Genomic DNA, 22,370 nt, shown 5'->3' on the forward strand with positions numbered 1-22,370 from the left:
CTCCTTGGACTTCGTGGGGTCTCTGACCTGTTACACCTTAGAAAGCATCTTCTCTGCTGTGTTGCCTCAGAAAGGGTTAAAGACTTTCTGGCAGCTTCTGAATACTAGAGCTGTTATTTTCCCTGTGTGACAGTGGAAGAATGACTATGCATAATCTAATTTTAACTTAATTTAGTGTACCTCTTAGATTTTCATATATAGAATAATGCCAGAAGAATTTGAAAAAGCTTTTCTCTTACTGAAGCCTGTGTTAAAACTCTGACATCAGCAGAGGAAAATATGTTGACACAAAGAACTTTTTAAAAGCCCCCCGCCTTGACTGCTCCATTTTATGATTTAAAAACACATTATCATGATTAGTTTGTTGTTCTTGGTAAAATCTTAAGCTCTCCTTTTAAGAAGATTGTGCTGATAAAACTTCATATGCTGGTGTGATTTCCCTGTGTGTTAGTTAATAGCTACCTAATTAGAAATGTAAAAGTAATTCTTGCTGTATAAACAAACAGACTTCAAAACCTCTTAATGGATAATGCAATTTTACTATTTAATTTCTGCAGTACTGACAAAGAGAAGACTTTTTAGTGAGGTCTCTCTAGCAGTAATAAGAAAAAGGTCTACTTCTAACTAAACTGATTCTTGAGAGAGGGGATAAATTCGGGTTTTGAAATGGTGATGTGGGTTCCTCTCTCCTGTGGGGAACTGAAGCAAATGAATGAACATTCCAGAGAGACTGGGTTTTTTTCCTGTGTTTTGTACATTTTCTAGAGACTCCCTGCAGTGTTTGTGTTCCTCTCCAAAGACATATTTTGTTATATCTTCTCTTTTTAATGTTTGTAATGAAATGAGGATCTCCAGTGTTCCTGTCATCTTTTCTGAACCAGAAAGCAAAACATTAGGGAGAAAAATAGAAAAAATTCGCAATGTGACTTCTGAGATGTGCTGAAGGCCTTTGTAGCCTTCAAAGAACTGTAGCTCCCAGTTCTTGTTGACTGGAATACATTTTAAAATACCTACCCTTTAAAAAAAATATTTGGCCTTGAGTACCTACAACTTGCAGTGCAATTGATGAGAACTGCAGAACCTAAGCACTACTGAAAATCAAGCCAGTCACGCTCACTGGCTTCCTTTGATGGAAGCAACAATATGCCTTGGGGAGTTTCAGGAGCTTTACTTAAAATTCCAGCACCTAAATGAAGAGAAGTTTCTGTTCATCTCTTTGCTTCTAGTGGTGTCACCTTCTGAGAGCAGCACTGGGACTCTCCTATGAGAGCAGGTACCGAAGGGTCACCTGGAAGCCCTTTCATGGTCCCTGAACCCACACATGCCTCCTCTCCCCTGTCATGCGATGGGACTGGCAGCTTAGAAAGTGATCACTATTTATAATGCACTGATAGCTGCTGCTGGTGGCAAGTTCAGAGTTGTTTAGTGATTGCTGTAGCTTATTGTTAGCGAGAGGAATTATTATTTTTTTCTCTGGGGAGGAAATAAATGTGCTGTTTTTCTGGGCAAGATGAAATTACCCATGGTGGAAGGTCTTGTCCTCATTAAATGAGCAGGTTGTACCTCTAATGATAGAATATCAGGTTGGAAGGGACCTCAAGGATCATCTGGTCCAACTTTTCTTGGCAAAAGCATGGTCTAGACAAGATGGCCCAGCTCCCTGTCCATCTGAATCATAAAAGTGTCCAATGTTGGGGAATCCTCCACTTCCCTGGGGAGATTATTCCAATGGCTGATTGTTCTCATTGTGAAAAATTGTTCTCTTGTGTCCAATCAGAATCTACTCTGGAGTGACTTGTGCCCATTACCCCTCGTCTTTTCCATGTGACTCCTTGTAAAAAGAGAGTCTCCATCTTCTTTGTAGCCACCCTTTAAATACTGGAACATGGTGATACGGTCTCCCCTAAGCCTTCTGTTCTCAAGGCTGAACAGACCCAGTTCTCTCAGCCTTTCCTCCTATGGCAGGCTTCCCAGGCCTTTGATCATCTTGGTGGCCCTTCTCTGGACCCTTTCCAGCCTGTCCACATCTTTTTTGTAATGTGAGGACCAAAACTGAACACAGTATTCCAGGTGTGGCCTGACAAGCGCTGAGTGGAGTGGGATAATGACTTTGTATCTCTGCTGGTGATGCCCTCATTTGCTGATCTGTGTTCATAAGTCTTCGAACAATAAAATGCAACATAGTGTATAGGGCTTTTTAAACCGTTGTAGCTTCTCTGTGCTGGAGGATACTAATACTTGAAGTATACTCCAGCATACTGGAGTATCTCAGTAAAAACAAAACAACAAACAAGCAAAAAAACCACAGGATGACTTTTTTCAAAGAGACAGTGGCACGTTTGTGTTCAGAATTAGAGGTCTAAACTTTTAACGAAGTGGGTTGTTTCTTTAGTTGCACTACCTACTGGGGGGAAAAAAAAAGGACTAAGTATGCAGTATTACATCCTGGTACATATGGCATGTGTAAAAAATGGAATATAAGAGCTTTGCAGGACTTGTGTGCATGCTTAGAGCTGTACCTGGCTCATTTACAGCCTGCCTCTGCCAGTGCTGCGAGCCCTTTCTCAGGAAATACAGTTTCCTGGGCTTCTGCACACACTCGCTCAGTTTTGGGAGTGTAGATTAGCTTTGCTGCAACTATTGAAAGGATTAACCAATGCATAGTAAAAAAATTGGCATGTTATAAACTATATAAAAGAATGGAGCTGAGGTTCTTTGCACAAGAGTGTGTTTGCGTGATGGATGAGGGAAGGAAAGAGGAGAGGGAAGTGAAAAGTTTTGCAAAACCACTAGCTTTGCCAGGACTCAGAAGCTGGATAGAAGAGTGCTGCTGCATTTGTGGAGAGTGGGTTGTTCGAACAGTGTGCTGTTCCTCACAGCCTGGCTTTGAATCTTGGGCTGTGTCCTCATAATGCCTTGCAAGAGGAAGGGAGCTTGCCTCTGGGAGTATGAGAGCTCTGGCTGAGCACAATGCTACCCAAGGTAAATAAACAGCTCCCAGCTAGCCTGAAGCCTGGGCTGGGGACTTTATTTATTTATTTATTTTTTTCCTTGAAAAACTTTGTGGAGAACTGCAGAACAAGGAAAATAAGTAGAAGTTGCAAAAAAAGCTTATATGGCAAAATTGTCAAGCGATGACCAAACTTCTTTGAAACTTATGGAGGCCTCGATGGTTGCAGGGCCAGCCTCTCCTCGTCTAGGTGCAGCAAACTGGGTCTGCCACAGTTGTCCTCCCACTGTGTATGGGGCTCTGTTTTTTACTGGGGGACTCTGGCAGCTTTTTAGGGCTTACAACAGCCCACGTAATACCTGGGAACTCCTGTGAAGTCCCAGTGGGACTTGTAAAACTTTTGTCCTTCCAAACTGCACTGGTGAGAGGTGGAGGGAAAAGCTGGGCTTAATGGACCAAGGCAAGGGCCTTGTGACAGAGAAATGGGCTTTGATCAATGAAGTGCAAAGAAATACTGAGGACATCAGAAGTGAAAATTTCAAGCAGTCAGACAAGAGAAAGCGCTTTTCTAAATAAAAAGAGGGGCTGGGAAAGAAATTGAATTCCTCCCATGTTTCCAGCCTACATTCTGATTTTTATTTTTTTTTTTATTTTTTTTTTTACTCTGCAGAAGCAGGGACTTGGCTCAGTGTGTTCAAGGGGAAAGCTCAGGTTCTCAGGTTGCAGGCTTTGCGGCGTGCATGTAGGCTGCAGGGGGCATCGAGGCAGAACTCCTCCAATTGAAAGACACTACAGTGCCCACAGAGCTTAGGATGCTCCAGAATCCCCACCTGCCTTCATAAGCAATGTTGTATGCCCTCCTCAAGCTGTCAGCAAACACAAATAAGGGGCGGATTACCATTAAAAATGCACAGAGTCGTTGTAATGTAGTTAAAGAGGCTCTTTGGGTCATACTCCTGTCAGACTAGTGACAGTTTCATCTCATTGAAATGTACTGAATACGAAAAGCAAAGCCCTTTCTGGAGTGCAGCTTTGTTGTACTTCGCTCTCTGTCGTCTCCGACTTGCCTCAAAGCAGGGCTGAGCTCCTGAAGTTTGAGTTGCAGCTCTGGCCCCAAGTCTTTGCTGCCTGCCCTTGAGAGGAGTCATTTTGCTGCTGGCCAGAGACGGGTGTAACGTGCTGCTGGGGGGTGTCTGATCATCGTCCTGTGATGGGTGCCAGGCAGAGCCGTGGCGGTGGTGGGTCGGCAGCACTTGAGAGCAAAGGTCTCGCCACGTTGCTCTCACGAGCAGTGCTGCTGAAGCCGAGGGACTGCTCTCAAGGTAAAGAGGATTTGCATCAGCAAAGCAAGGATGAACGCTAGTTCTTTGCCTCGAGCAAGCTTCCCTCGCGTTTGAAGTCTTTGAGCCTGATGCTGGGAGGTCATTTGACTGACTTGCACATTTCTGCAATACCTGAGATGAGTGCTTGCTGAATTTCATTATATAGCTGCTATTCAAGGCAGAAACCAAAACCAGAGTATAATTAATGTATAAAAGCCTATTTTCTTTGCCTCAGGCTTGTTTCTAGTTTGTTTGTTTCAGTACATCTCAATGTGTATTTCTCTTGGTTCACTGACTCCAAACCAATGGCTGGCATCAATACATAAAGCCTTGCAATCACTTTTGCCTCTGTCCTGTGTGACTGCCTCAGAAATGGTGGCTCAGAGCACTAGAAATATCAGCTACAAGCAGTTCTGTGGCCTACAGATCTCCTCATTGGGGCAGAGCTGTAAAAAAGCTTTGGCAGTAGGATGGGTTTGTTCTCCTGAGTGCAGGAGAGTGTGGTGGTGGCTGCAACTATTTTCAAATAAGGTTATCTCCTGGACTTGATCCTTTTGCTGTCTGTCACTCAGGTTTCTGAAAAAGGGGTGCATATTCCTTGGTTTTTTGGGGTGTTTGTATAAAATAAATAGAGGGTTCTTCACACCAATTTGATTAAAAACAAAAATGAGGTTGGCATTGCTTTGGGAAGTGCTGAGCAACAGGCTTAACTAAAACTGCTTAAACTGAGGGAGCTCTCAAAATGTTGAGGAGTGAGGGGGACTGCTGATGAATGGAGAGTCTCTGGAGTTATCTCCCTCCCCCACAGTAATCCTGTTAATAATCCTCTTGAATCATGTGGAGTATTCAGGAGTGGCAGCTGCACCAACCATTTTGGACCACGGCTTGTTTTATATGTCAGTGCATTTAAATTAGTGCTCGGTCAGGACGCCTCTTCCAAAATTCTGTAGCTGTCATGAGATAAATTTATTTTTTTCTTTGTGTCTCTGATGACCTTAAGTCTAGGATGCTGAGGGTTACCAGTAAGAATAGCAGCCGTTCCCCACCTGGTATCATCCTGGTTGAGACCACATGCTTTCAGAGGTTTGCAAAACCCTGTTGTTTCTTGCCTGAAATAATACCTCTGCCTACTGGTTACTTATTTATGATTTGTCAAAAGCATAAAATTATATTCCATTTCCTTCCACTTTCCTGTGCTTTATGTGAGTCCTCTTACCGGGTTAGCCAAGCAGCCTGTCTCCTGTCCTACACCTCCTTAAAGTCCTGAAATTTTGAGTTTTACAGATTCTGTACAGACGACATGTTGTGATGTATTACGTGCACAATGGCACAACTGCAGTTCTCACGTTTTTCCTTTAAAAATGCTTCTTTGTTGTGGAATGCCCATCTAAATATGGGGTAGCGTCTGAGTCTGAGAGTTCGTGGTTTTATTTTGAGATACTTCACATGAGTTCACACTTGGTTAACTTAAATACATCTGCCCAGTACTTTGAGATATAAAAGGTCAGTGAGGTTCACTCTGATTTTCTTCTTGACTTGGTTAAATACATAACTGCAGCTTAAGGCCATCAATCTTAAATAGAAACTCAGTGAAATGAGATGCCAACAAGAGTGGATGTGGATAGTGGTGATTCTGCTCCTGGGATCCCAGCAGAGCCAGTCCAAACTCAGGATTTCTGTTTAAAAGGAAACTTTGCACACTTTACATTTAGTTTCTGTTCCAGTTCAAAACAAAACCTCACCTTTCCTCTGCTTAGAACAAAACAAATCTTTCAAAGCTCTAAGATATGGGAAATAAGATTTTACTTTAAAGACCGATGTGTTCCTGAAGGATTTCCAAATTGAGGGATTTCCAAGTGTAGAATTTTCCTTTATGGCTTTTCTTTTGTGTATGTTGTTTTTATGTTATATTGAAAAGAGGCCCAACATGCTACAAAATAATCTTTTAAACAAGGAGGAGACCGTAAAGCAAAATTCTAAATTTAACGTGGAAATGAATAATTCTTTTTATGATCCAAAGATTTCCATAAATAAGGGTCGCTCGCAAGTATGTGTCTCACTAGAATTAAGAAAACCATGATGGGTTGACTCCATCAGCAACTTCAACCAAAAACCGTGTAAAAAAGCCGTCTGCCTAGCCCTCGAGTTGCAGCCTGCGCGATGCTGCCGTGTTTCAGCGGGGATCAGTGTCAATGTGAGGAAGAGCTCCTGAATGAAAGAGGAATGTGATATTAAGAATGTCAATATTTCACTTTCTAAATTGAAATTCTTGGTAGTGTTGAGATAATCCATATGTCTTAATCAACTCCTGGTGTTTGAGTGGGAGGAAGCTAACACAGTAAGTAGTTGAGGAGGAGGAGCAGTTAGTCAAAATAACTGCTTTTCTCCCTAAGGACTTTTGGGTTCTGGAAATGTTTAACAGATGAAATAGCAAGAGCAGCTGTCCTAAGGGAAGTATCAGAGAGGTGTTTGACATTGTGAATCATATAGATTGCTAAATGAATGTTTTGTCTGCAGAGGGTTTGAAGTGTGATAGCGCGGGAGCGGAGTTGGGGGATTTGGCTGGCTGCTGTGATCTCAAGCAGCAGCGTGGCAATGGCAATGCCTGCCCGCCCAGCGCTCCTCAGAGGGCTTTTGGGGACAGGTATCCGATGGGACCCCTGCTGCTTGCCTTGCCTTTTGAAATTACCCTGAGGTGCAAGTTTCCAGAGACAAGAGTGCGGGATGCAGTCTGCAGGCCAAGGCGCTTGTGCCTCTGGGGTTTTTGCTGGCCATTGCTGGGGTAGCAGTAGGGGTAGGCGAGGCAGCCTATGTCTCTGGCCTCTGCCATCCTGTAAGGGCCAGATCTGGGTGGAAATTCAGATGGCTTCCCAACAGATATGGGGGGCAGGAGGGTGCCCCCCACTGCAGCCCATTGCCTTCTCCTAGGGAGAGGGCACCCATGTGTCCCCAGCTCCTCGTGGCACAGGGTCACTGGTTGCTGCTTTGCTGGGGTAGCTCTGCTGCTGGAGTTTTCCCTGCCTGCCTGGGGATGGCCTGCTGCCTCAGAATTAATAATTTAACTGATTATGAAGGCACGTTGGCAGATACCATAGTACCTGTCAAATCTAACTGCCTGTAAATTTAATTAGTGTGCAAAAACTGGCTTTGGAGTATACCAGAACTTAATTAGTCAGCATCTTAAGGTTGTTAGCGTACTCTCCAGGGTAATAATATCCAAAAAAGGGTACGTGAAGGCTGTGATAAAATAATTAAAAGTATAAGATCCTCATGGCATGTTTTCTTTAGTACTCATCTCTGCTGTGTATGAATCAGGGTGGAGGAATAAGAACAGCAGCATCTTGGAGCTGGGCTCTGATAGTAGGTTTCTTCCCTCAATAGTGGAGGAAAGATTAATTATCAAGTGTGGTGGCTCAGGTCAACACAGTCCTATGTAGAGGATTGAGCCTGTCTTTGGGAGCATACTGGTGGGAAAAACCCCAGTTTTTACAAAAATATGGACTTGGTAATTCGGCATTTGAGAATAGAATAGACTATTTCAGTTGCAAGGGACCTACAACAATCAGCTAGTCCAACTGCCTGACCAATTCAGGGCTAACCAAGTTAAAACATGTTATTAAGAGCGTTGTCCGAATGCCTCTTAAAACACTGACAGGCTTTGGGGCATTGACCAGCTCTCTGGGAAGCTTGTTCCAGTGTTTGCCCACCCTCTTGGTAAAGAAATGCTTCCTAATGTCCAGTCTAACCCTCCCCGGCACAGCTTTGAACCATTCCCACGCGTCCTGTCACTGGCTACTAGGGAGAAGATTTAGGGCTGATGGGGAAGTCTGTAATTAATGTATTAAGTCTTTTAAATGAGGTAATTTGGGAGAGAAATCAGAAATTCTTCAGGAGTAGTCTGAGTGGTGATGACTTGTCCTAGGCTTGTCCCCATCAGAACGAAGTACTTCAGGTGTTGGAGTTGCTCATGGGTTACTGCAGTGACTTTGCAGCAAAGGCTGATGGCTTCCTACCCAGCAAGGAAAGCTGGTTTAAGGTTTGTCTGCATAGTCCTGCCATGCAGTGCTTACATGGGGAGAAGGATGCGTGACTTGCAGACAGTGTTACTAGTGAGAGGTTTTTTACAGCGTGATGGGATGGCACAGTGTAGCAGTGACTCACTGCAGGTTGTTTGAAAGGAAAGGAATGGGATTTAGTAACACTGATTGTGCCCCATCTGTCACACCCCAGAGATGTACACGCTTTTCTTCCTAATGTTCTGCCTCAGCCCTAAGCTGCTGCAAAATGTTTATCCCAATGACCTGTATTTTTGTGGGAATAGCCTCTCCTATGAATGGAGTGTGGACTAAAAGCAACAAAAATTTCTTAGAGCAGCCCTGGGCCTGGCTGCAGTTTGTTGCTAGATGCTTGCTCTCTGAGTGCTCCATGTCTCCCGTTATCCCCATGCATCACGGGGAAAGGAGGAAACAATGAACTTTCTGATCCCTGAAAGAACATGTAAAAGTCAACCGTGACTAAGAAATGTCTGGAGGCTGAAATCACTTATCCACTTATGTTCAAAAATGAAGGAATCAATAAAACATACTTTGGCTTCTCCTTATCTTCCCCAGAGGATGGTTTATAATCCCATTCCCTCTCCCATCTACAGCAAGACAGGTGAGTTCAGTTCCTGCGTCCTGCAAACCTGATGGAGGAGGTAGTTTGGAGGCACCTGGAACTCCTCTATCCACCAGTGCCACACACAGATGCTGCAGCATTCCTAAGTACTTGTGCCATGGGTCTCACCTGGCCAGCTGGCTGGTCCCACATCCCTCCCAGACAGTGCAGAACTGGGGCAGTGAATGGGTGATCTGCTCTGGTGCTGGGAGAGAGAAAACACATTGCCTGTCAGTACTGGCCTGCCTACTTGGACTGATGTCTCCAGCATTGCCTGGATTCCCTCTTTCACAGCACAGGGATTGTGGAATTATGCCTTGGGAAGGGGCCTGGGTCCATAGCAAAGAGCCTCTCCAGGGCTGGTGTTTCATGGAGTGGGACCATGTTTCACAGTACAATGAACAGCCCGGTGGAACCTTGCAAAGTTTTCCTCCAATTCCTGTATAATCACTGGACACTGTAGCCATGTGAGCTGGGGTTTGGCATTTGGGGAGCTGGCATAGGGACAAAATGAGGAAAGGAAGAAAGGCTGGGTGCTCTGTGTGCGCGTGCGTATGTGCAAACACCTTTTCCCCTGGATTTAATATGCATCTCTTGAGTTTCACTTTGGTTTCTAGTGAACCTGAAAGATCAAAGCAGAGTTATCTGCAAAGGCTCCATATCACATGCACACGGTTCACTTGCAACTCACGCTGGACCTGCTGAAAAGATACGAAGATTTGTTGACAATCCTCTGCAGAATTGGGAGCTTGTAATGGTACTGGACCGGAATTGTGCTTAGCTCTGGGTTTTTGCTGTGACTAACTCATGTAACATCCAGTGAAAGTCCAACTGCCTTAAAGTCCATGGAAATATGAGATTGCGTTTGGTAAAACCAGTATACTATGTGGATTTTCATCACAGGCCTGTGACAAAGTAAAGAATGACTGACAGGATTTAGTAAACTACCAGATTCTGACAGACAGCCTGTATACCACTGAGTGGGCTTAATTTAATGAACTGAGGGATGCCATGTAATCTAACTGCTTATTATGTTAAGAGGCAGCAGATAATCTAATGATCCATGGGTGGCTATTTTGATTTTACTGTGTGAAGTTAAATACATGCTTAACTCTACCAAACTGAGCATTGTTTCTTTCAGTGCTTGAAGTGGTACAGAGCGGTAGATGTCACCTCACCCATCACAGACATTTAGTCTTTTGGCCTGACCGTGCAAGATGTAGGACGGCTTGTCTTGAGCCATCACATTAGCTGTGAGGCTCTTCCTGGAGGTGGCAGGACCTGGGGTTTGCCTGGTAGCCCCCTCCCCACATGCAGAAGCCGGGGGTGGCAGTACTGGGGTGCTGGCAGGAGCCCTCCCAGCGCTTGGCTGGCTGGCAGGGTGTTGTGGGTGCCTGTCGGGATGGGGAACTTCAGCCTTTCAGGGATCTTCATTTTTGTGACCAAGAGCTCCCTGCTTTAGCAGAAGTGAAGACGAGGATGTGCCCAGGTTTCTTACTGAAAACCAGCAAATGTGATTTTTATTTTTTATTAAGAACACCTGGTAATTTCCTGCCTTCATTTGCATGTGTAGGTGCTCTGATCAACTGGAGAAGTGCACATGTCATTTGTTATTTATTTTTGTGGAATCCTTATGTATATAAAAAAGTACCTATTCACAGCCTGTAATCAGGCTGTAATCATGGCCTGTAATCACAATCAATAAATTAATAGATTAATTAATAAATTAATGTCAATGAAATATGATTTTTTTTAATTGATTGTATGTCTGTTTATTGATTTTTATTTTTTTTTTATTTTTTTTTTGGTGCCTGGAAATGCCAACCTCATCTTTGGGTGTGTGTTCAAAGGAGCAAGCTGAATGTTAATGGTATTTGTGTCTAGCACTTAAGAACACTGTTCTGCTGGTGTGTGTCCTGCTCCCCTTTCTGGCAGTGTTAATGTTATCGATATAAACTGTTTCCAATCTTTATTTTAAAGCTCAGCTTTACTTTTAATTGGTTTTGGTTCTGTTCAATCTAACTGTAATAATTTAATTTTTTTGTTTAAAATTTCACTCATGGTTACCATATGGCGAGTATCATTTATACATAAAAGCTACTTGCTGTTTTACCTTTGGAAGTTGTCAGGGCCTTCACAGTAAGAGCTTCCTAACCATCTGCTAACCTCTCAAACCTCGTGTTAATGTAGACATCTGCAGTTGTGACTCCAGGGTTATTAGATGTCCAGTCGAACGCCCTTGTGCCTGGCTTTCCAAAAATCAGCACTGCAGAAAGCGATCACTTCAGCCGCAACAAAAGCCATTCAGTTTGCACTCGCGGAGGGCAGGCGCGTGCCCACCCACGCACCTTCCTTTAGGTCCTGCCCCACAGGCAGAACAGTGGATTTGGCTGAGGGGATGCAGCCATCCCAATTAGCTGTGAGTTCAGATTGATGTCCTGTAATCCTTTAATGCTGGAGAGGCTCCAGCATCAGACCCTGTGCTAATCCATTTTTAGAATGTGCATCGTGCCCCAAGAAGATTATGCCATTTTAAAACGAGCTAATTATTTGTAGTTAATCAGAGTAGCCCTCAAATTACAGAAGAAAATGCTGTAGGTTGAAATCGTGGCCTCGATTAAGTCAGCAGCAAAACCCGGGAGTGCAGGATTGGAGTGCTGGAGCACGCTTACCCTGTCACTTCCCTGGCTCTGGCTGCCTCACAGCATACTTTATATTCTGGGGTTTGGGGCGATTTGGTTTTATTTTGCTTTTTCCTGTCAAGTTTTTGCATGCAAATGTTTGTCAAGGAGGAGGAAGAGGTGGCTCCTGGTAACCTCTGATCTTGCCATAGCTGAAAACAATGGAGCTAATTACAAAATTTAAATGTCTAGTGTTTCCAGTGTTCAGAGACTTGACACTCTCTGAGTGTTGTGTAAATTGCAGGTGAAGACAAATGGATAATTTGAAAGCCATACCCTTATTGAAAGAAAAAAAAAAAAAGAAAAGGAAAAACTAATTTGTGTGGTTAATAAATGTCCTTTTAATTTTTTTTTTAAATAAATATTACTTACTAGAGCTGTTAAAGTTGTTTATATATATTTTTGGCATTGTATTCAACCACAATAATGAAAATTAGACTTAATGCATTTGTGTTAATACTGGTCTGTTTTCCCTAAAGCAGAATGCTTTTAAACATGTGCAATAATTTTGCTATTGAATAGCAGTGCAATGATCAGTAAAAATGTTTTATCTTGGTAAATGATTCAGGTAATATGTCAGTCTAAAACTGATTCTTATCCACTTTAGTCCTTTTAAATAATACAGCAAGAAAACTGTTCTAAAATGTATTAGAGATTAATGGATTCAGTATAGCAGTTAAGTGTTGGGATTTCTGATAAAAGTTATCTGTTTTTAATGGCCCAGCAGCATAGAATAAATCTTGATGAGCTGGTAAGAATTTTGGGGAAAAAAAATGCAACCTGGGGTGGCAGGTGCAACGGTTTAAGAGTTGCATTTCGTCAGTCTGTCCAAAGCCCATGGACAGGGTGTAGCGTCTGACCCCCAGAAAAATAAATATGTTTGTGTGATTCGGTGGTGGTGATGTAGAGCTGCTTTTTATTTATTTATTTATTTTAAATTAAATATCCAGTCACATGGATTTGACTTCTGAAATAGATTATTTTCTGTGATGGAAGTGAAAAAAGTTGTCCACTTCATGTTGGGTAGATAAGACAGTCCCTGTGTGCAGATGGCCAAATGACCAATTTGTGTCACCAGTGGGTCTGTTTGTTCAAGTCTATGGAGAGTAAAAATTAGGCCGAAAAAGTGCATGTGTTCTCTGAAAAGACATCAGTGAAGAGAAGTATCTAAGATGCTTTTTCATTTTTTTATTTTTGACCGAATTCCGTAAATGTTATAATACAAAATATTTGGGTCTTGGTTATCTCAATGTATGGACTTTTTAGGAAAGTTGGTGGTGATGTTTGTGTTTCTTGGGAGGATGTGGGTAGGAGGGGGGTGGCAGATGGGAAAGTTGGGAAAAGGGTTATGATGTATTTTTTTTAAAGGAAACGTAAATAGAAACGTAACTAAAAAATTAAAATGAAAGAAAAAAGGTGTTTCTGGAAGGATCCGTTGAAGCAGAATGGCTGTGCTGCCGAGAGAAGGTTTGAGGTGCAGTTTTAGCTTCTGTCGTGGGTCCAGAGCCTTCCTTGCTGGAGAGGAATGAGTTTTGATTTCAGCCTGTCAGAAGCACAGATTTGAGCTGTTTGTGCTTTTCTTCAGCCTGGTGTAACTCCTGCAGCCTGGCTGTGGCTAAGCGGTTCGTTAGGGAGTGTAATTGACCTTGAAATGTGCTGTGAGTGCAGAGGACAAGCTCTCTCACACTTTGGGGAACTTGTTTATTGCCAGTTGCTGCTTGTTCCTAAGCCTTAATTCCTTTCAAATTCCTTTTTTCAAAATCCCTTAAACAAATTCACGTGGAACAAGGAGAAATGGCAATTCAGAAGTTAGGGTGGTGGGTCCTTGCTTGTGGGGAGGGGTATAGAGGAGGAGGAGGAGCCCTGCGAGCAGGGATGTCCATAGGGCTTTGCTCCTGTAGGAAGCCCTGTGGACCCTGTGCTGCTGCTGCTGTGGGGAGCTGGGTCTGTGGGGACCTCCTTTCCTTTCAAGGAGATACCAGTAGTGTTGCTGAATGGAAAGCGTAGTTGCGTGTTAATTTTGATGTAGTGATTTTACTTAAGCATCTCTCATGCTGATTTGAACTCGAAATAGGGTGCAGCCGCTCTGCCTCGCTATTTGTGCTGGATAATAGGAAATGAGCAGAGCGTGCTTCCGAGATGGCAGCACGCTCGTAAAAATTTTGCGAGTTTGAAGATGAGATCGGTGCACAATGTTCTCTTATGTGGTCAGGCAGATGTTAAAATGATCTGCATGTGATATAGTATCCATATTCGTTCAAGCCTTTGTTGCTTCTGCCGCAGCTGTTCAGGTGAATGCGCTACTATTGCTTTACTCCAGCCCCATGGTAATTTGCACAGATTTTGCAGATCCCAGTACCTGTCTTCCTTTAGCTCCTGGGATGAGGAGAGGTGGATTTGCCTAAAGCTGTGAGGTGGCTGGGTACGATGTGATAGCTGGGGTGGGATGGGTGGGTGGAGGTGCCTTGCCCCCTCCAGAGGCTCCTCAAGTGCTCTGTATCCATCTCCTTCCTCACCCGCTGGCCTTTGCTGTGTGGAGGGGTGGACTGGGGAAGTGATCGAGCTTTCTGTTCAAGTTTAGGTCTGAAATCACTTTGCACAAATTTTTAACTGCTTGTCTCCATTATTATTTTCTCACTATTGTCCATGGTGCTTTTTCGGCTGGGGCTGTACCCATCAGCTGCTCTGAAGTCTGCGCTGGCTGAAGGGTGAGGGCATGGACAGGAGCACACAGGAGGGAGTAAATCGATTATAAGTCATCTGGACATGGTTGCCTACTTTAGGATGACATTTTCAAGTGGTCGTGTCTCTTACATTTTGCTTTGAAAAACCCCCTACCTACTGTCTCCACCAGCAGACTTGTTTCTGGACTAGATCCTGCCAATTATACTAAGAAGTCATGCCAGTTTGTGCATATTTATTTCATTGTAGAGTCTCTTTTTAAATGGTTTAATACAATTTCAGCAGTGGAAGGTGTGTGCTTTGTCTTGTTACTTCCAGAGTAAACTGTTTAATATTGCCTACCACTGTGTAATATGACTGCTGGCAGTTTAATTAAATGAAGTATTTTTCTGCCTGAGGTTCAGCTCCTATTTTTACCTTGGAAGAAAAGATGTGGTGCTCGTTGCACAGCCAGAAAATTCAGGTATAGGGAAGCGAAGAGACTTGCCCATTTCCATACTGGAGGAGGGATTTCGATCATAGTCTACCAAGTCTTAATTGACTATGCTAAGGTTTTAGGTGAGGAGTTCTGTAGGAAGGCCCTTCTGGGTCCATCCTTTAGCGGGAAACCTTGATTTACTCTTTCTGCAGAAGGTAACACTGGCATTTTGGATATGGCTGATCCTGATCAGGCTTTGACCATGAGGCTGTAGAGATCTGCACCTGGTAGCCCTACTGAATGGTAAATATTCCTGTTCCCAGGGTTCCCTGGAGTCTGCCCGAGTGCACCTTTGTGCACAGTTGCTCATTTTTCATTAGGCGTGATTTGATTAGATAAAAATAAAAGTTGCTTGAGCATTCACTTTTGCAGTGATGCATAACAAATTTATGCAGATTCGAATAGGACTAATCTGCATGCAAAATATAAAAATGTGATTACTAACCCGTATGCACCTGTACTGAAGTTTAATCGGGTACAAATATGAACAGGAAGAAAGAAGCTTAAAAAAATGCACAGCCTTGAATTTGGGTATGAATTAATGCAAAGAGATCCTTATAGTGTTAATGATGAATCAGGTGTTTCCGGAGTAAATTAAATCTTTCAGTAATTTAAGAACACTGTTATTCTTTAATTAACTTTGAATTTATTAAAAAAATACTCCTGCTTTCTTCAGGCTTTTCACTGTTGACTTCCTTTAGCTATCCTGTTCTAATGGCATTCAGTTCATGTCCAGGATCACCCTGAAAACACAGATGATTGATTCTGATCATGTGTGAATCAGTTTACAATGAATGTAGTTTCCTTGACATAAAGGAAACTTTATCAACGCTAACAGTGCACTGGGAGGTCATGACTTAGTCAGGAGAGCTTTAAAGAACATGTTATTACTCATTTTCATAATAATTTTGGTGGCGTTCAGTGATTTGTTCATCTAACCCTGCAGCTTGTGTTCAAGTTCAGTACTAGAGCGTATCACTTGGCTGTGAAAGTTTTCATGGTCCAGGGAAGTTGGACATCAGTGGGAGTGCATTTTACCTGATATTTCTTGCTGCCAGGATGCTCTGAGAAGGCTGTTAATGTTCCATGGTTGGGCAGAGGAGAGTGAATTCAGGTTGTAGAAATGAATGAGTAATGAGAAGAAAAGCTGAAAGTCAATTAGCATCACTTGCGTCTCATTCTTAGGGCATGTACCTGAGGGGAGACTCCAGTCCTTGCAGTACCCATTTTCACAAAAAGACCCATGTCCTTTTTATAATGAAACAGGTGAATGGAAAGTATCGCTGCCTGGGACCATTACTGTACTGAAAAGCTGGCAATGCTTGAGGGAGGTTTTGTCACACACTGAACTGAAGTGTTTCCCTTGTAAAGGGTACAGTGTTGGGAAAGGAAACCCTTCGCCTGGCTGAGGAGGCCTGGGCAGCCAGTAGTATAGCCAGCTTGCCTGCCTCGTGCACGGTGCAAGCAGCCCTGGTCATTGGAAACGCTTCCATGTATAAGTTCTCCAGAATGGGTTTCTTGAGGACCAGACTTGTTCCAGTGGGAGTGATGCTGTGATGAGGACAGCTGCTCTTGGAGAACCTTCCAAGTAAACATTGCTTGTTGTGACCACCAGCGGTTGCAGCTGGGTCCTGCTAACCCCTTTGGGTTAAGAATGGACCTTAGTAAGAGATTTCTGACACATTTTGATGGGAAGCAAATGCAAGCAGTGGGAATGCTTTAAGTAAACTGAGCTGACATCAAATAATCAAAACCACTTAACACTGTGACACAAAGTGACAGCATCACAGAATTTCAAAATTAAAGTTGACACTCTGTCCTATGCATAAGTGGATACAAGAACGACCAGCACCGTGGCGTGGGTTAATCACTGAGCATCAGGATTTCCTCTGAGTGGCTGCGATGCTGTGCAGCTGGCTCATAACCCTGGTAGTGTTTTTGTATACAAATGAACAAGTTCTTGAAAAGGTAAACTTCTTTAAAAGTGTCTCCTACAGAAGGCTCCAAGTGGAGTGCTGTGTAGGAGGAGCATCTGGGGTTATTTGCTGTTATGACCGCTGTGCTTGTTGAATGCTGGGTGCGCTGAGAGAGGGTTTGTGATTGGAGCCTTGCTAGGCAGACCCTACCCTTGTTTAATAAAAATATCCCCAAATGACTGCAAGGGGAGCCTTAGGTTCAGATTCCTGTTGAAGTTACGCATCCTAGACCTCTGCATTTATACAAAATTCCCAAAGGAAACCATCCAGATTATTTCCTTTAAGCAGTTACACAGAATATATGCTACTCACAACAGCTGCTGCTTGCAAGAACCTTCGTTTTGTTAACATTACCTTTGCCAGAAAATATTCAAAACTGAAAATAAAGTACCTGTAGCGGTGTGTTCAACTCAGCAGGAAGCTGCATTGGTGCCAGGATGGAAGCAGACAGAATAACAGAATTCTGTAGCAAATAAGGTATTAATCTTTAATGTGCATAAAGAGGGGGCGTAGGAAGAAAGGATGGCCTGATTTGGCAATGCCTGCAAGCACCTGTGAAGGCTGTGTGAGTCTTGGGGCTGTACTGAGTTTCCAAGAAATATCTTAATGTTCTAGGCTGTTAAGAAAATAATAGACAGTGAGGGAACCACCTAACCTGTTTATACATGCACAGTGCTAGCTTTACCAATGCCATGGTAAATCTTGGTTATCAACTGATTGATCAGGCAGATAGGGAAAGGGTTTTATCCTGCACTGCCATCCACAAGGTCTCAGAGCTAATAGCGAGCTGAAGACAAGGATAACTTGTTCCACAGGCCCTTGGAAGATCAGATAATTGCTTATGAACAAAAGACTAAATGACTTGAAAGCAGCCAAATGAGGATGTGCAAGCGTTGTAGGTGAATGGAGTTCTGAGAGGTCAATGTTCTGGGAGCGCTTGTGGGGTCTCAGATTGCTCCGACAGCACTGGCCCTTTCAGAAGGCATTTGCTAGTGTCAGAAAGATATTTTAGGGAGGGTAATGAGCCCTTGAAGAGGATGGAGGTGTTTCTTAACAGAAAAGGGGGAGAAAGTATACTGAAAAAAAACCATAAGGGAGAAGGCAGCGAGGAAAACTTGTCTTTTTTGTAGTTATTCTGTATTTAGGTGGACTCCGTGCTCTAGTAGCTGTGAACAGCCTGTGAGTATAAATGCTCCAGGAGAAGGTGATATTTCAAGACAAAATACTCTGATATTCCAGGCTGAAGTGAGCTCATGGTGTATATATAGCAAAAGATAGCTTTGTCTGTGTCACTGCCACTGGTTGGATGACGTGGCATCATCCGGCATTGCCCCAGAACATGTTCAGGCCATGGAGGTGTGATGCGTGGGTATACAGCAAATGCGTATTTAGATTTGGGTATAGAAAAACTGAGTTTTCCATTTTGGTTTACCTAGGGTTTGGGATTGCAGGGTGGCGTGGGAGTACCCTGAGCATTTAGGAAAGGGAATCCAATGAAGTGCTAGAAAGTCACCATAGAAACATTCATGTGTCGAGAGTATGACAGAACTGTTTCTGTAGATGCTTCCTGAGGCTTTAAAGGAACTTGAAGGGACTTTACTTTTCAGAGATAGTGGAGTGCAACCAATTAATTGAAATGGGAAGATTAGACAGTCAGATGCCTGCATGTGTGGAGGGATGGGGACGCTTTTGTTATCAAGTCCTCTGCAGTAATGGGCAAGCATGTCACATACTCCCCTTAATTTTATGTGCTGCTCCCTCAGGACCACTGGGCTCTGATGACTGGAGACCACCTCATTCCCACCCCAAAGGTATACCCATGGTTACTTGGGGCTGCGTAAATAGCTTTTCTGCCTCCCTGGTGCTTTCCCCCAATGTACTTAGTAGTCAATTATTTTGCTGCCTTCATCTTGTAGAATTGAATCTCAGTTTGCCTGATCTCCTAGGTTATCCTTCTCAGCACTCCTTTCAATGTGAATTTCTCAGTCATCGGTGACTGGAAGTATGCAATTCTGTGGAGCCTTCCTCCCATCAGCTTGTCATGTCCCACGGATATGTGAAGACTTGCAGTGGATGTGTCCAGGGGCCAAGGATATATTTCCCTTCAGCAAAAGCTTCAAAGTGGTTTGTATTTGAGTTTCTTGTAAAATGATTGTGGTGTTGGACAGTGAATCGTCCTCTACAAGAGGTCAGAAATGTTATTAGTTCACATCTCCAATGCTGCAAGGGAATATTAAGCATTAATTAACCGTTACATCTGTTTAAAATTCACATGCCAGTTCTTGCTTGCACAACAAATAACCTCTTTCTCACTGGCAGTTTCTCTAGTTAAATGACATTTTGCCTCTCTCTGTCTTCATCTTGTTTCAGAAGAGTAGGGAACTAAAAGAAAGAGCCCTTGGATGTCATTTGCACATGACAACTGCTTTGTGTGTGCTGTTGGCACTGCTGTGTGTGGTTGCCTCACCAGGACGTTTGGAAGCTCTGGCAGGTGCTTGGAGTGCAGACGAGGAGCAAAAAGCTTCCAGAGGTCCTTTGCTGCACTGCAGTCCGATGGAGCAAGGGGCCTTCCTGAGGCTTCTTCTTTTGCCTATGATGATGTTACAGATAGAAATGAAATGGGGTAGTACAGTGGTAATCATTTTCTGTTAGATAATCTATGGAGAGAAAAAAAGAAGCTTTGTACCCAATTTGTAAGCCACATGTTATCAGCATTGTTTTTTTAATGTCTGACTGTATGTATTTGTAACAGCACACTTCTGAAATTCTGTTGACAGTAATGAGTCTTCAGGTTCCTGCTTTTTATCCAGAATTCTTGAGTATTCAGAAAAACCTTTATAGAAACCATAGGGTAGAAAGAATGGTCCTCAGGTGAGCTGGTGAACAAGTATTACTTGGACCAGTCCTAACAGAAGGTAATCCAACTTGTTCTTTATCAAAATTAAGAACAAATTCCTTAGTTTTAGATAACCTGTACTGCTCTGATGTTTCAGTGTCCTTGCAGAGGGATTTATGATGTTCAATGTCCGTCATGTGTGCAGCAAAACAACACGAAGATGAGGATGATTGCTTGGTTTTAGGTCTGTACTACACTACACTGAAGGTTCATGGTGTTTGGTTTTTGTTACATCTGCTACGACGTTACCCATTTCACAGAACTTTATAGAGAAATTAAGGAAGAATAAGAGTTGATGGGAGAAAGGGCATATTATTTTCTTAACTCCTGTAATGAGTAGAAGGGTGACCATACAGAAATGGTGGCCAGTGCCAAATTAGGAATCTGAATAAATTTGTCATGAATTTCCATCCATATCCCATAGAGGATGATCTTAATGGTGCTATGACTCAGAACTAGTCCTCAGCAGAGCACTCGGCAGAGGAAACTGGAAACATCTGACTGGACAGTTGGTGAGAACTGGGCTAGAGTGAAGCCAGTCAGGATTTTGCCTCTGACTTCAGAGGCACTGGGATTTCATCTTTTTTTTTTTTTTTTTTTTTTTTTTTTTTTTTTTTTTTTTTTAAAAACCTGGTCAGTGTAGGATCCTGTAGTAGGGCCTTTGGTTGAGGTGTGTGAGGTGTGTTAATCGCTCATCATCCTCCAGGAATTTGTTTTATTAATTCACAGTAAAATATTTAAGACATCATTTTCATAAAAACTTTCTCCAATAAGTTGCTTCTTGTCTCAGACAATCACTCTAAATTATCCACCAGGCTCCCAGTTCTTTTCAGAATTAATGACTTGACCCGGTTACACAACTCATTCCTGACTCATTTTTCTTGGTATCTTGGATAGTCATTTATTTACCATCTGTAAATGTAAATTGTATATTGAAATGACCTGTCCTATATTTTTCTAGTTATTTAGCTCCCATTGAGTAATGGGCGTTTGTAGAGGTTTGACTTTGAGTACCAAACGGGCATGTTTCTACTCTTTCTTGTAAGTTCACACAGGACCTATTTGGTAATGGCTTTTGTATTGTGCAGGGACTGGCACTACGTCATGCTGCACAGTTAGAAAAGCAATCTTCATCTAATGCCTTGGTTTTGAGCAATTTCTGAACAATATTCTGAAATTTGCTTACACTGTTTTGGTTTTTTTTTTCTTCCTCATCCCCAAATATTGCTAAATTAATGAGGTTATAACTAAATCTTTTTTTTCTTAAAAGATGACACATTGAGAATTTGCAGCTGTAATGCCGTGTTCTCTTATTGCTAATACGCACTGTAGATTGTTTTTTTTCTTCACCAGCGCTTTTCTAAACTGGAAGTAGGTGGTTTTCTCTGTGCACTGTTTAATTGAATCAGTTGAAGTGAATGGCAGTGGGCTCCCACTCTGCATGCCATCCTTGTTGTGAATTTTGAAACAGCACGCATGGTTCTAATACAAATTTTGTCTATGCTGTTATTTTAGTGCTATTTTTTAATATAACATTTACAAAAACATTGGCAATCAAAGATCTTGTTACCATTTGTGCTAATTTCAGGAGATGATCACAGGACTATGTAATTAGCATTGATTAAACAAGGAGCTGAATGGAGAGAGGCTACTTAGGAGATGGGAGAGCAGGACATTCTCACTGCCAGACAAGGAACACTTAACAGTATGTTAATGAATCAGGACAGCTGGAGAATTCATAAAGGGCAAATCAGATATGATTGCTTCTGTTACAAGGCAATAGGTAGGTCACTGGGCATTATGAGATACTTAGGGTGGTATTCTGTTGTACTATGGGGAAAGTAAGAGATTTATGTAATGGAAATCCTGTTTCACAGCTCTAATAAGCTTGTTAATAACAATTCAGCGTGTCATGGCATTTAGTAAGGATTTCAGATTTTGTCATGTAGAATGAGGAGAAAGATGCAAGTGGAAAAGGAAGAAAGACTTTGCAATGAACATTTTTTTTGTATGGCAGTGTAGGCTAGCATCACCCTTGGAGAGGCTTGCAGGGACCCCAGTTTCAAGTCCAGCTGCACAGTGCGAAGAAAGGGTGGTTCCACTTGTGTTGCCCCTGTGCCACCTGCTTTTCTGCCTGCCTTTAAAATGGGGGTACATGCGTAGAGAATTTGGTGGGGGGAATTAGGGAGGGCCAGTTCTCTTTTGTCAGTACAACAGGCTGTTGCTGCACAAAATTACATGTGCTGAAGGCTTTCTGAGCTCTCAGGTGAAACCATTGTGCAAACAACTCACAAAAGCTTGTGTTCTTCCTTTCCCATTTTGCAAACAGGGCTCTGTGGGCGAGAACTGATAGGTGCAGCCTGTGTTTCTCACCTTGGCATTCACCCACCTGCATGAGCTAAGCAGATTGATGCTACCACCTGGAAAAGGGGCAGAAATTTAGGGTGTTGAAATCTAGGAATGAGTTTAGTGAGTTCTGTATCCCCTTGCAGTGGAGTTCATGCTATGCAATGGTGTACCGAACTCAATCAGGTAGTTAGGTTTGGATGCCTGGGTGGGTTACCATTAGAGTGAATCTACCCTGGATGTAGTGGTCTTGGAACCCTTTGAAGAATTCTAGTTTATCACCCAAATGAGCAGAGTACTTAGATCATGCCATTTCCCATCTAATCCTCTTCAGGCTTGACTGGCCCTATAATTCCTTGGAAGGGCCATTCAACTTCCCTACT

At 42.8% G+C, this 22,370-nt stretch overlaps 1 protein-coding gene across 4 annotated transcripts in view; it reads left to right on the plus strand.

The window, feature by feature from the left end:
• Positions 1–22,370, plus strand: part of IL1RAPL2 (interleukin 1 receptor accessory protein like 2) — a 398,133-nt gene that overhangs the window by 28,975 nt on the left and 346,788 nt on the right. Inside the window, exon 1 of one of the 4 annotated variants that reach the window (XM_054214555.1) lies at positions 14,808–15,012. The exons of the other annotated variants lie outside the window; for them this stretch is intronic. The gene's annotated coding sequence lies outside the window, so the exon portion shown is untranslated. Of the gene's footprint in view, positions 1–14,807; positions 15,013–22,370 lie in introns of those variants that run through there. 4 annotated transcript variants of the gene reach the window in all.

Source organism: Rissa tridactyla, chromosome 9, assembly GCF_028500815.1.
Source record: "Rissa tridactyla isolate bRisTri1 chromosome 9, bRisTri1.patW.cur.20221130, whole genome shotgun sequence".
NCBI lineage: Eukaryota > Metazoa > Chordata > Aves > Charadriiformes > Laridae > Rissa > Rissa tridactyla.